General features: G+C 34.9%; 1 long non-coding RNA gene across 1 annotated transcript; it reads left to right on the plus strand.

Moving 5' to 3' along the window:
- The first annotated feature begins 5,033 nt into the window (after window positions 1–5,033).
- On the plus strand, window positions 5,034–12,387 carry LOC141486723 (uncharacterized). The gene is made up of 3 exons (XR_012468007.1): window positions 5,034–9,808; window positions 10,626–11,462; window positions 11,916–12,387. It is a non-coding gene; the product is annotated as an uncharacterized lncRNA (long non-coding RNA).
- Window positions 12,388–12,882: the final 495 nt, after the last annotated feature.

The following is a 12,882-nucleotide window of genomic DNA, read 5'->3' on the forward strand; positions in this document are numbered from 1 at the left end:
TGTCTCATTGGATCAGCAGCAACCCCTTTCAAAAAACCCTGAGATTGAACCCTTACAACCTGAAGGAGTTTGAAGCCTGTTTAACCAAACCAAGCTACTACGGTCCGTAATGACAGTGAATCTAGAACCTTCCACATATGGCCTTAACTTTTCGATGGCCCAAAGAACTGCCAAACATTCTCGCTCTGTGGTGGTATATGTTCTTTCAAGACGTTAATGATCGCGACAGGTAACAAATAGCCTTCTCACCATCTGGGTGCAGTTGACTTAAAACGGCTCCAAGACCAAATCCGGATGCATCTGTTTGAATTATCAATGGTAAACTGAAATCTGGGCATGATAGAATTGGAGCACTGATCAAATGTTCTTTGAGTTTTTGAAATGCACGACCGCATTCATCAGATCACACAACAAATTTGTTCTTTTTCAATAAAGATGAGATAGGGGCGACTAAGGTAGAAAAATTGGGCACAAAACGCCTATACCAGGAGGCTTATCCCAGAACACGGCGGACTTCTGAAACACTTTTTGGGACTGGCAGATTAATTATGGCTTTAACTTTCTCGGCGTCTATCCGTAAACCATTTGAGTCGATAACGTAACCAAGATATAAAAGTTCAGGTCTACAAAAGTGACATTTTTCTTTAGCTGCGGTCAAATTTGCTCTTTTCAAACGAACAAATACTTCTCTCAGAATTTCCATGTGTTTTTCGAAGGTTTGAGTAATAATGATAATATCGTCTAGATATACAAAACAATGTGGTTCGAGATCAGGACCTAAAACTCGGTCTATCAACCTTTGAAAAGTAGCGGGGGAATTGGCCAACCCCATGGGAAGTCTGCGGAATTGATACAAAACACGATTCGGAACAGTGAAAGCAGTCAATGGCTCAGAGGCTTCAGTAAGAGGAATTTGAAAATAGGCAGATTTGATATCTAATGAAGATAGATATCGAGCATCTCTTAATTTGTCCAAGGTAGCGGAAATGTACGGTAGCGGATATGCATCTTTTTCGGTAACTTGATTTGATTTTCGATAGCCAACACAAAAACGATAGCTGTTATCCTTCTTTTTGACGAGAAGTATCGGAGAAGCCTACGGACTAACAGATGGTTCGACAATATTTTCATCTAATAACTTTTTTAAATTCACGATCAATATGTGCTTGCATGTAAGGCGAAACGGGATAATATCGCTGTTTCAACGGAGAGGCATTAGTATGGATTTCATGTTGGATTAAACTAGTACACCCGAGCTTGTCACACATTTCCAAGAACACTTTCTCGATGAATTAATTTAAAACTTTCGACTCCCCACTGGATAAATCACTGCGAGAATTTAAAGCAACCGAATTTACCTCAACCTCCATTTTATCGCTAAAAACCCACTCACCTCGACGTAAATTTGGAATTAACCCTATTTGTTTCCAAAAATCGACACCTAAAATCAATTTGTGAGGCAATGACGGTATAACTGAAGCTTTAATCAATTCAATTTTATTTTCTACCCTAATTGGTAAATATACGGTTCCTAAACTTAAACATTCATTACCATTCGCGACAGTACATGACACTACATTATTTACATCTAAAGACAAACTGAGTCTACTCAATATGTCCCATCCAGGATCCCCTATTATGGTATGGGATGCACCTGAATCTAAAAGACCTAATATATCAACACCTAAGATAGACACATTGAGATATGGCCGTTCATCATTTCGAACGTGTGATAAAATGTAATCTAAGATTGGGCATTTTTCAAATTCTAAAGGAGTACTGTGAGATCTGGTGACCGTCTGTAAAGAGGAGATCGCAATACGGTCATTTATCGACCCCCTCGGCCGTTTCCCGAGATTTTACTACACTTAGGACAAGTACGAACAGTATGGTTAGGAGTACCACATCGAAAACATTATTTACTTTTTTCACCCGATTTACAATCCCTAGCTCTATGTCCCGACGATTTACAATTCCAACAAACTAGGGCGGCATGAACGTTACACTCGTCCCGAAAAGTAGATGGAATTTCCGAATTAGCATAAACGTAAGCAAGATCCGGTTCCATTAAATTTTTCCGATTGCTAGGTGGAGGCGCGAACGATTCAATAGATTCTTTACGCGCTTCTAATTGTCTACCAATTTCCAGTAATTGATTAACAGAGTCGACTTTCACAAGACCTAGTTGACTTTGATAAAAGGGCGAAATATTTTGTAGCAAAATCTTTAATCGAACGGACTCGCTAACTGTTACTGTGAGTCTATTAAACATATTCGTCATTACCGCGATGTACATTCCAATATTTTCTCGAGATCCTTGAGTTCTTTGTTTGATTTCTTCCAACAATTTCTCATTGAAATTTGCTGGCTGAAATTGCGATCTAAGTTCGGAAACTAAGTCTGACCACGACGAAACTCGATTACGAATTGACCTATTCTAAATATGGGCTTTTCCAGTGAATAAGTCACTAGCTGAATTAAACAATTCAACTTTCGACACGTTTCGTGAAATACACATTTCTTCTATATTTTCTAAAAAAGCACTGAGGGATATTTTAGAATTATCCCCATCAAACTTAGTAAAACTCCATTTAGAAACCGGTACAGAAGCTGAGGAGGCCACAACTGGCGGAATTTGTACAGTAAAATTCAGAGCTGGTAACCGAATTGGATTTTCATCATCACTGGATGTTTCGCTCTCCGAACTACCACTGGCAGACGACAACACGAGAGCGCTCAAACCTATTGGTGACCCATCCTGTTGAGAAATTTTTTAAACATACAAGCGCGAGCTTTCAATTCAGATTGTAAAGTCACTTATTCTATTTAGAATTTTGATTTGTGGACCTTTTCTTCATTAGAGCTGACCATCATACGTTCAGCCCGATTGAATGTATGCAAAAGTGTAGTATTATTAAGTTTCAAAAAAGAACTACTTGTTTGAAAATCTGCAAAACCATTCACCGCAGTATTCAATTCTATAAGTTTACGAGAAATATAGTCTGAATCTTCAACAAATGAATAGGGATATTCCGGTAAAACAAGATTTGGATTTGTTTTCTCTAGTTTAAGATACCCACGTAAGCACTTCCTCATGGAATCTACTGTAGTTTTATCTGTAACACCTCTAATAGCAAGTTCGTATTGTAATTCATCCTTAAGTCGATTAATTTCAACTTTTCCTTCCATTTTGAAGTCGAGATGGAAGAGAAAAAATTGTAAAATCTTACTTAGTGATTAAGTACGGTTTCAAAATATAGCAAACGGAGCGGAAAAACGCCGGTGGAAGTCGCGTGAAAATTCCAAAATCAAAGTTGAAATTTGTTAACGTATCTGAAGTATATTATATCTAACAAACAAAAAAATATTTGCAAAGCGCGCCCCAGTTATAGACCTCAGGGGACCGTTGGCAATCCAATTAAAAATAAAAATGTGACAATATCAGTTTTGAACCACTGAATTCATCAATATAAAAAATAAAAAATAAAAAGGCGTTTATCGTCGGGCACAACAATGACTACTAAAAAAAACGTTGGGCGCCAAATTTGCCACGAAATAACTTATCGAACACCCAAAGTCGTTTTTTAAAAAATCAATTTATTTAGTACAACAAAATAATTAGACAAAGGTACGTCTTTACAGTGAGAAAGTTTAATTATGAATGCCGGCCAGTTCCCTGGAATCTTCGCAAGTCGGCTTATCTTCCGGTGTACGCTTTCGTAGACTCAGCATTCTTTCTATGGGAACCGTGTTGGACGTTGATGTAATTCCTGCCCCACAAAATTCAACTCCAGAGGGTTAGCGAGGGAGTTGGAACATCGGAAAGTTCTATGTCTCCTCTTGGGCCTTGACTGGGTCATCTATGGATATACCATGGCAATATCAGCTTCCTATAACAGATGTACAGCAATACTGTGAACAATACTAAGTAAATAGCTATTGTCCACAAAGTAGGGGTGTGTGAAATTCTTCCAAATGACACGTCTGGTTGATTATTAATAATTTGAGTTTTAATTTCATGAAGTTCGTCCAGTTTAATATCCTCTAACTGAAGGCTGGAATTTAGGTTTGGAATGGATTCGACTTCTAGGCTCAGAGCAGGTAGTAGGATTGGCTGTTTCGGGACTGTAGAAATTTTATCGTTGGCGATCATTTCCTTCTGGCAGATTATTTGGCAACCTACTGGAACTTCTATTAAGTAGGTTCCGGTGAGTTTTAAAATCTCTTCTTGTTCTTCACAGATGAACTTAAGGGTCTCCATGGATGGCAGTAATACGATCCATTGATTGGAATCTTCCAGTCTATTGAAGATTGGTTTGGTGAGCTCTATTCGATTGCAAGATGTTATATTCCGTACACTCAGCATCTGAATCTCGCATGCTGGGTTGTTTTTTTCGACTTCTTGAAGGTGTAATTTTTTGCAAATATAGAATTGCGGTGAAACTCGTAGACATTCGTCGTTTTGGAATGTATAGTACAACTGACTTCTCAATAAATATCTTTTTCGAGGAATTATAGCCTTAAACAGACTCCTTGTGGGAGTGGGTATGGCATATAAATGGTAGTATTCGAAAGAATAAGGATGCATGATAGGAATGTCCAGAATATAGGTAATTTTATTATTTAAGATGTAACTTTTGATTCTTATTATATTTTCGAACATGAGCGTGTTATCTAAGGTCACTGAAAATGGTAGTTGCTCTTGTTTTAATTCTTTTTGAATCTTCAGTAGTTCCTTATAAAGATCAGCCGTTTGTATTATACTTGGATGCATTATTTTCAATTTGGAAAATGAAATCGAATTCTCGACATCTTGCAATATTGAATTGATTATTTCATACATGTTTATGATTTGAATCAAAATATCCTTAATAAAAGTTGAATTTTCTCTGTACGTAGTTTGATTTATTATATGAAAAATTTGTCGAATCTTTGAATCTAACAATTTTTCATTATGACTTATCTGTTGAACTGTGTCATTGAATTTATTTATCAAATTAATGGTCAGACTGTTTTGCTTTTTAATGCTGTTACTCAATTTACTCTGGTTATCTTGAAGTTCTCTGATCAGGTTTTCGTATCTTTCGCCATCAGCGGAATCAAGATTCCCAGTAATAGACTTAAATATTGAACCTATACCATTGATGAGACCTCGTTTTGTTCGTTGAGGATGGGGTATAATTTCCTTCAATTTACTTTCTACTTTCTCTTTGGTAAATGTCAAAATTTTCAAGTAATTTGAAGTGTCATGGAGATAATCTTTATTTTTTGTAATAGTACTCATCAGTACATTTGATTGTGATTGAAGCTTATTGATTTCGATGATAATCGGAGACAGATCATAATAATGAATCAGAGTGTGGGTGTATTCTTCGATTTTAGTGGTTCCTAGTTTCAGTGGAATTAGGCCTGGATTATTTTCCAAATTTCTTACAGTAATTTTTTCATAAAGTCCAAAGACAACAGGAAATCTGAAATAATATATAATGTTGAACTTAGAAATTGTATCTTTTCTTAAGAGGATGTTTTAGGTTGTCCATATGAACCTTTTCTTGGGAGTTTGTCGAAACTGTTTTAGACTGTAGACTGATTATTTACCGTTTTTAAAGTGGTTGGCTTGCTGAATTTATTAGCATTCTTTTGACGTTGATGTTTTTTAACAAAAACAGTTTGATTTGGTTCAAAGATCGCGGGGTCGTCACGGCTTTTATTTACTCTTTCGATGGTTTTTTCTTTATTTCGAACAAGGTCTCTGTTGATTTTAGAGTAAAGGATTTTTGTTTTTTCTTTATGACTATTTATATAGCCATTGAGCAGGATTTGGTCAATATCAACGCTGAAGGGATTTTCATTATCGATATGACCATTGATGATATCGATGGGTTTTAATTTCGTGGTTGAATGAATTGAATTGTTATATGCTAAAATTGCATATTTCATTTTTATTTCAGCAGGTGATTTTAGGTATCCTTGGGTGTTGAGTGAACGGATGTGTTCGATTAGCGTGAACTGGAGCCTTTCGATCATTCCGTTAGACTTGAGTGATAGGGGATATGAAGTGAACATTGATTTTGTGTAATTTTAGTAGTTCAAGGACTACAAAGTTTTTAAATTCACTACCGTTATCCACTATGATCTGTTTGCGCACTCCGTGATGGGAAAAGAATTGTATTAGGTTATCTACAATTTCCGTTCCATTCACTGATGTTAGGTAGTACGCTTGAGCGTATTTAGAAAACGTGTCTATTATAGTTAGAAATTTTGATTTTTCTATAGTGAACGTATCGAGATGAATTATTTCAAAAGGCTTTGTCGCGGTAGATATTATGTTCATTTTCATTCTAATAGGATTTCTCTCATATTTGCTTTGTTGGCAAATCTCACATTTGTTAATATAGGTCTCGACTGAATTTTTTAAGAATGGCCAATAATATCTACTTTTGATTCTTTGTTCGGTTTCATCAATTCCGCGGTGGTTAGTTTTGCTTTCATGATAATTTTTAATAATTTCTTCGGCATCTTTTTTTGAAGTGACATCTATGAGCTTCGAATTACATTTTTTGAATTTAAGTGATGGCCATTTAAAATTTTTTGATATGACGGCAGAAAAACGTTCGTAGTCATTGGGTTTTTCGAAGAATATGTGATATTGAACATTAGGGGATACATATTCCGTAACAAATTTAATAATGTCTTCTTCGAATTTTTCCTGCGATATTTGTACAGTAATTCGTTTCTTTTTACCAAATAATATAGTAATTTTTGGTTTAGTGGGACTATGTAAGGTTGAACCGAAAATAATTTGATTTTGACCATAATTAACCGCAGTTTCAGAGATCAGTATGTCTACTACAGGATTTTGTTCTTGATTGGTATGTACCGTGTTATCGTCTTCTACTGGTGGTTCTATTTGTATGGGAAGTTCCGATTGGTCATTTTCAGCTTGGTCAGGAGGTTCTGGTTGGTTGAGAGGTATTGGTTGGTTGAGAAGTATTGCCTGGGCAGGGGGTCCTGGCTGATCAGGAGGTTCTGATTGGGTTTTCATTGGCGGTTCTACGTCAGGTGAAACCTGAATTGAGGCATTGTCTTCGTTGAGTCTGTCAGTATTATTCTCAACGGCATCGTCGCCTACATTTATCATAACAGATAAGTCGTCTAGGTCTGGCTAAGGATCTCCGATGGTTTGGATATCAAAAGAGGGCTGATATTCAGGGGTTCTTAGGACTGGATGGATAGGATTTGGTTGGTTACCAAAAGTTGTAGACTGAAGAGCTAAACGTGCATCTCCAAGTATTTCGTCTAATTCGTCCCAGAAAATCCTTGTTTCTTTGGTGTGAATTTCTATACGTGATAGAGCGTCTGCATTTGTGTTTAGTTTGCCCTTTTTGTAAATTATATTATAATCGTACTCGTCGAGTTTAATACGCCATCGCAATAATTTCGAATTTGGATCTTTTAGCGAAAACAACCATTGTAACGGCTTGTGGTCAGTTAAGATGTTAAATTTCCGTCCAAACAGGTATGGGCGAAAATATTTAGTAGGCCAAACGATTGCCAATAGTTCTTTTTCAATAACCGAATAATTTTGTTCTGAATCATTCAGCGTTCTCAAGGCATACGCCACGGGTAAGTCATTACCTATCGGTCCCTGGGACAAGATGGCGCCTAATGCAACATTACTTGCATCGGTGGTCAAATTTAATGGTTTTGTGAAGTCCGGATATTGCAAGATAGGCTCATTTATCAAAAGATTTTTACAAGTCTCGAAGCATGAAAGAAATTCTTCATCATGTTCGATTTTCGCTCCCTTTTTCAGACATTTCGTTTAAGGTTTTGTGATTTTAGAAAAGTTATTGATGAATCTCCGATAGTAGCCAAGGAGTCCGAGAAATCCTTTGATTTGTTTCGTGGTTATTGGCAATGGATAATTTTTTATGGCAATTATTTTATCGGGGTTAGGTTTAACTCCGTTAGGGGCGACAATATGGCCTAGATAGGCAACTTCTTTACGCAAAAACTCAGATTTGTCCAACTGTATTTTAAAGTTAGACTCTCTTAGTTTCTGGAACACAGATCGTAACCGTTCTATGTGTTCTTGCAGGGAAGTTGAAAATACTATTATATCATCGAGATATACCAAACATTTTTCGTTTTGAATACCGTGAAGAATGTTATCCATCACACGTTGGAAGGTGGCTGGAGCATTTTTCAGCCCAAACGGCATTCTCAGATATTCATAGTGTCCGTTTTCAGTATTGAAAGATGTTTTTTCAATATCTTGTTCGTCCATTTCGATTTGATGAAATCCACTTGCGATCTAAGGTAGTATAATATTGACACTTCCCTAGTTTGTCTAAAAGGCCAGTAATATTTGGAAGTGGATATTTGTCGTCGATTGTCTTTTCATTGAGTTTTCGGTAGTCTACAAATACTCTCCATTTTTGCTTCCCAGAAGCGTCCGCCTTTTTGGGCATAACCCAAATCGGTGATGACCAGGGTGAGTTACTAGGTCTTATAATTTTTTGGTCTAACATTTTCTTAATTTGACTTTCAACCTCTTGTTTATGTATAAATGGGTATCTGTAAGATTTGGAATAAACAGGAGTATCATCGAAAGTTTTTAAGTTATGTTTAATTGTAATTGTAAAAGTAAGGGGCATGTTTTCCTGATAGACGATATCAGAAAATTCCTTACATAAGTTGAAGATGTAATGTTTTTCTTCTTCGTTTAGGTGGTCTGTGCAAAAATTAGTGAAGTCAAAATTCGTTTTTTCGGAATCATCGAAATTATTGAAATTTTCTTCTTCTATGAATTTCCGATTGAATTTTTCTACTGCAATAGGTTCTGAAAAATCCAAGACTACGGGAGATGTTGTATTGTTTAGGATTATTGTCAATGCTTTGCCATTTTTTGCTAACGTTAAGCATTCCGGAATTTCGCAATTGTGAAATTTTTGATGGGGTATTATTATTTCACGTTTAGCAATTGAAGTTTTTATTTGTATAACTTGTTCTGTTCAAGGTGCAACTGTGATTAAATCAAGATTGTTTTGAGTTTTATGGTCAAATGTTGATTATTGAAATGAAAAGTGTTAAAGAAGGAGAAATGAGGTGTAAAGGTGGCCTAGTGAATAAATGCTTGTGTTTTTAAATAGTTTATTTAGTGAAAAAGAAGGCTGAAAAGTTGCCCTTTTCGGAAATTTGAAGGGCCGTAACTTTTTAAATAAGGGAGAGCGCCGCTTTTTTCTTTCGGATTCGTAATCTACGCATCAAAATACGTAAGTACAGTCAAAAATTTTTTTAAAATCGCCGGGTGTCCACATAACGAAAATTTACCATATGTTTTAATTAGCTTCAAAAATTTACCAGATATTTGATAATTCAGGCCTATATTTTCAGTTGATATTATTGTCTAATTGAAGCTGGATTTGACTTATTTTATCTACGTTTTAGGTATGTTCAAAATAGTTCAGACCATTGAAAAAGGTCTGAAACAGCTCACCATAGTTCCATCGTCATGGGAAAGTAATAACAAACTCTCGCGGCCGAAAATTGGTGCTGATAAATATATAAGAAACCCCAATTCTGTGCCCGAAGCCAGTTGGTTTACAATGATATGTAAATTGAAAAGAAATCATTTGATGAGCTATACCTGATTGCTCTAGAGGAACTAGAACGAATGCTGAAAAATGATGACACAGAGCAAGAAGAAATCCATTATATGCAACCCAAAAAGTAACGCAGGGTTATACCGCAAAAGACGAAACATAACCAAAATGATTTAAGTACTCTGGCACATGAATGTTTGGTATGTATATTTTCATTAAAACAAGTTGTCACAGAAAGTGTGAAAAGCCAGTGTTATATATTTTTTATGGGGCACTGTCTTTATGACAGTAGGTATTAGTTTTAGTTATTCGAGGAATACCTTGCTGTATCTGGATTTTTCGTTTTTTTTTTTTATTCTGACACTGACTTCGACACTTTCTCATTTGAAGGGTTTTAAAACGTAAACTAATTCACTCAGAACAAAATATTAGGTTTTCTAAATGGATAACTGAAAATTGATACTTGAAAGTGCAAACCCTTTGTATTTAACAGTTTTCCAAATCGTGAATAATAAAGTTGAGTTACAAATCCCAATGCCTTAAAAATGGTGAATTTATTTATGGTGTAACTATACCCCCTCAATGAAAATTAAATATTGAGAAGGTGCTAAAGAACTAATTTCCACCACGATATCGATGGTGTCCCACTTGAGTAACTGAAAAAAATATTCTTGCTAGTTTTTAAACTAGACAACTTCCTTTTCAAAATCTTCTCCATTAAGTTGCAAAACAAAAGTTAAAAAATTATCCTGGACAGGGTAATCCAGTATTAAGTGAACACCGCCAACTTTTTATCCCTATTCAAAATGGGGACAGGCTAATTTGATGACACTGTACAAGTAAGGTTTAAGCATGGTACACCTGTACTCCGACTGGTTTTTGTACTTGCTGTTATAACCTGTTCTGCCTCAAAAATGGCAGCTGTGCAATAAACATTTTGACAGTCAAGAATCAGTTGACTCTTAGCTGTACAAATTGGGCCAACTATGGAGTTTAAAACGTTAGTTTTTATTTTAGGAGGTATCCTTACAGCAGCCTGTAGATAACGTCTCGGAGGAATTACCACATATTGTTACCGAAGTAGTCGATGTTACTTCTTTTATGTCAAATACGGAGAATATTAGCTACCAGGTTATATCAAACAATGAAGAATTTAATGCAATTGATGAGACACAAAAAACCACATCCTCATCAGAAGTGAATGACAAACTTCACAAAATACTCAAAAATCAAGATATTTTAGTTCAAAATCACCAAGATATTATAAATAATTTGAAACACTCGGCTGAACAAGAAACACAATTGAAAATTCTTTAACAACTTGCTAAATTGGAAGTTATTTTAGATAGTATGGTTGTTAGTTCAATTAATACACTACTACCTGTTCATGCAAAAATGCAAATGGAAATGCTCTATCAACAAATAAAGATGATATTTTCTTTCATCCAATCGACACTTCAGCTGATTTAGAGAAACTTGAAGCAAAACTTACAAATAAAACTGATATGGAAGAGTATGTACAGAAGTTCAGTTATCTATGTGAAAGGAAAGGATCTGGGAACGGCATAACCAACTGCTACATATTGGTTGACAAAATTTTTTCTCGAAAATTTATGACGTTATGCTCTTGGCACCTCCAGTGCCAGAGATGGCAAAGAAAAAATTTCGTTTGAAATATTTAAAAATAATATTAGCCTATTATTCAAAGTGGTGAAGCTATCTGATGATGATTTTACTTTAAAAAATTGTGAAGAATTTTTCAAAGCTGTGATTAGAAATTCTACAAAACGAAGCGAGAGTAGTCTAGCTAGAAGTTCAAGAACTAAACGACGACCTACTAGTCTTATATATAAGGTTAGAAACTGTCTTATTGGAAAATAAAGTTTTTGACTTTCTACTACCCCATGTAGGTACAAAAAATGTGAGAATATTCCAAAGAAAGAAAGGAATACAAACTGAGTAGAGACAAGTTTTCTTTGTATAATTCAGTGTTCATATAAAAGTATTTGTTTCAAAAGAATTTTTCTTTCGTGTAATTCAATATTTGTATAAAAGAAGCTGTATCAGAAGTGCTTTCTCGTCCAGTTTTTGTCTGAAAGTTACTTCTTTGCATGATCTAACACATCTATGTATATAGTTGCTCCTTTCAAAATTGATTGCTTCCTTCCTTTCTTTGGAAGAATCTCACATTTTTTGTATCAAGATGCAGTAGTAGAAAGCCAAAAACTTTCTTTTCCAAAATTAATCTTTCCTAAAAATAAAATCATTTCGATGTTTTTAGTTTAACTATTTTTTTTTTCATTTCAGATTATGCCTGAAAATCTGTATTTACTGACAAGTCAAGAAGTAGTGGAAGGAAAATAATGATACATAGTAGTCAAGGAATAGTGAGAATAAAATAACAATACATTCCATGTTTTGGTCAATTCATTTTAATTTTCAGAGAATTGTTTTCCAGTTTTGAAGTGAGCATTAAGTGTTTTATACAAAATAAGAAAATTCATTTATGTTTTTTATTATTGAAGAGTATGTAATAAAGGAATAAAAAAGCTTTCAGCTTTGTATTCTATTGCTACAACTTTGCACTTAACTTCCTTAATGGGTTTTGATTAATAGAACGAGACTTGAAAATATTTAAATAAGATGATTTTATAGGGATCTCAAAAACATCTTTTAAATTTCTGACAGCGGTTCCGCTAATGAAGGAAGACTCGTTTATTAATAAGGCGTACTCCATAGATACAACATCACCATTGTGAGTGAGAAACCATTCATCATTATTATTATCTACAGACAGTGAAAATTCTTGAAACTCTATCTTAAAGACAAAGCCGGTGTCATTATTTTTTTCCAACACAAAAAAACGAATGCAGTTTATATTTTCTGGATATTCGTTTTCACATTGCATAATTTCACTCATTCTTTTTACAACTTGTGCTAGTGGTGAATTACCATTTCTTAATAGGATTTTAATTTGATAAAGTCGGTTTTCAAAGGGATACGCATTGAAAGTAAATAAGGGGCCATACCTTCGTACTTCATCTACCAAATGTGTTAAATTATGAACATTTCTAGTAACATAATCTTCTCCATAAAAATCGCGATAACATTCAACATAATTATTGAGTAATGCTTCAGCCAGATTATGGAAATGTATATAAAATTTGGATAAACATATTGTTGCACAGAAAAAATTAAGGAAATGTTGGTAGACATCAACAGGTAATACATCTTCTAGTATTATAATGCTCAAATAGTCCAGAAAGGTGTGATA

This window comes from Leptinotarsa decemlineata, unplaced genomic scaffold (assembly GCF_025532065.1).
Source record: "Leptinotarsa decemlineata unplaced genomic scaffold, Ldec_3_MD MMD2_tig00026369_RagTag_RagTag, whole genome shotgun sequence".
In the NCBI taxonomy this organism is placed as follows: Eukaryota; Metazoa; Arthropoda; class Insecta; order Coleoptera; family Chrysomelidae; genus Leptinotarsa; species Leptinotarsa decemlineata.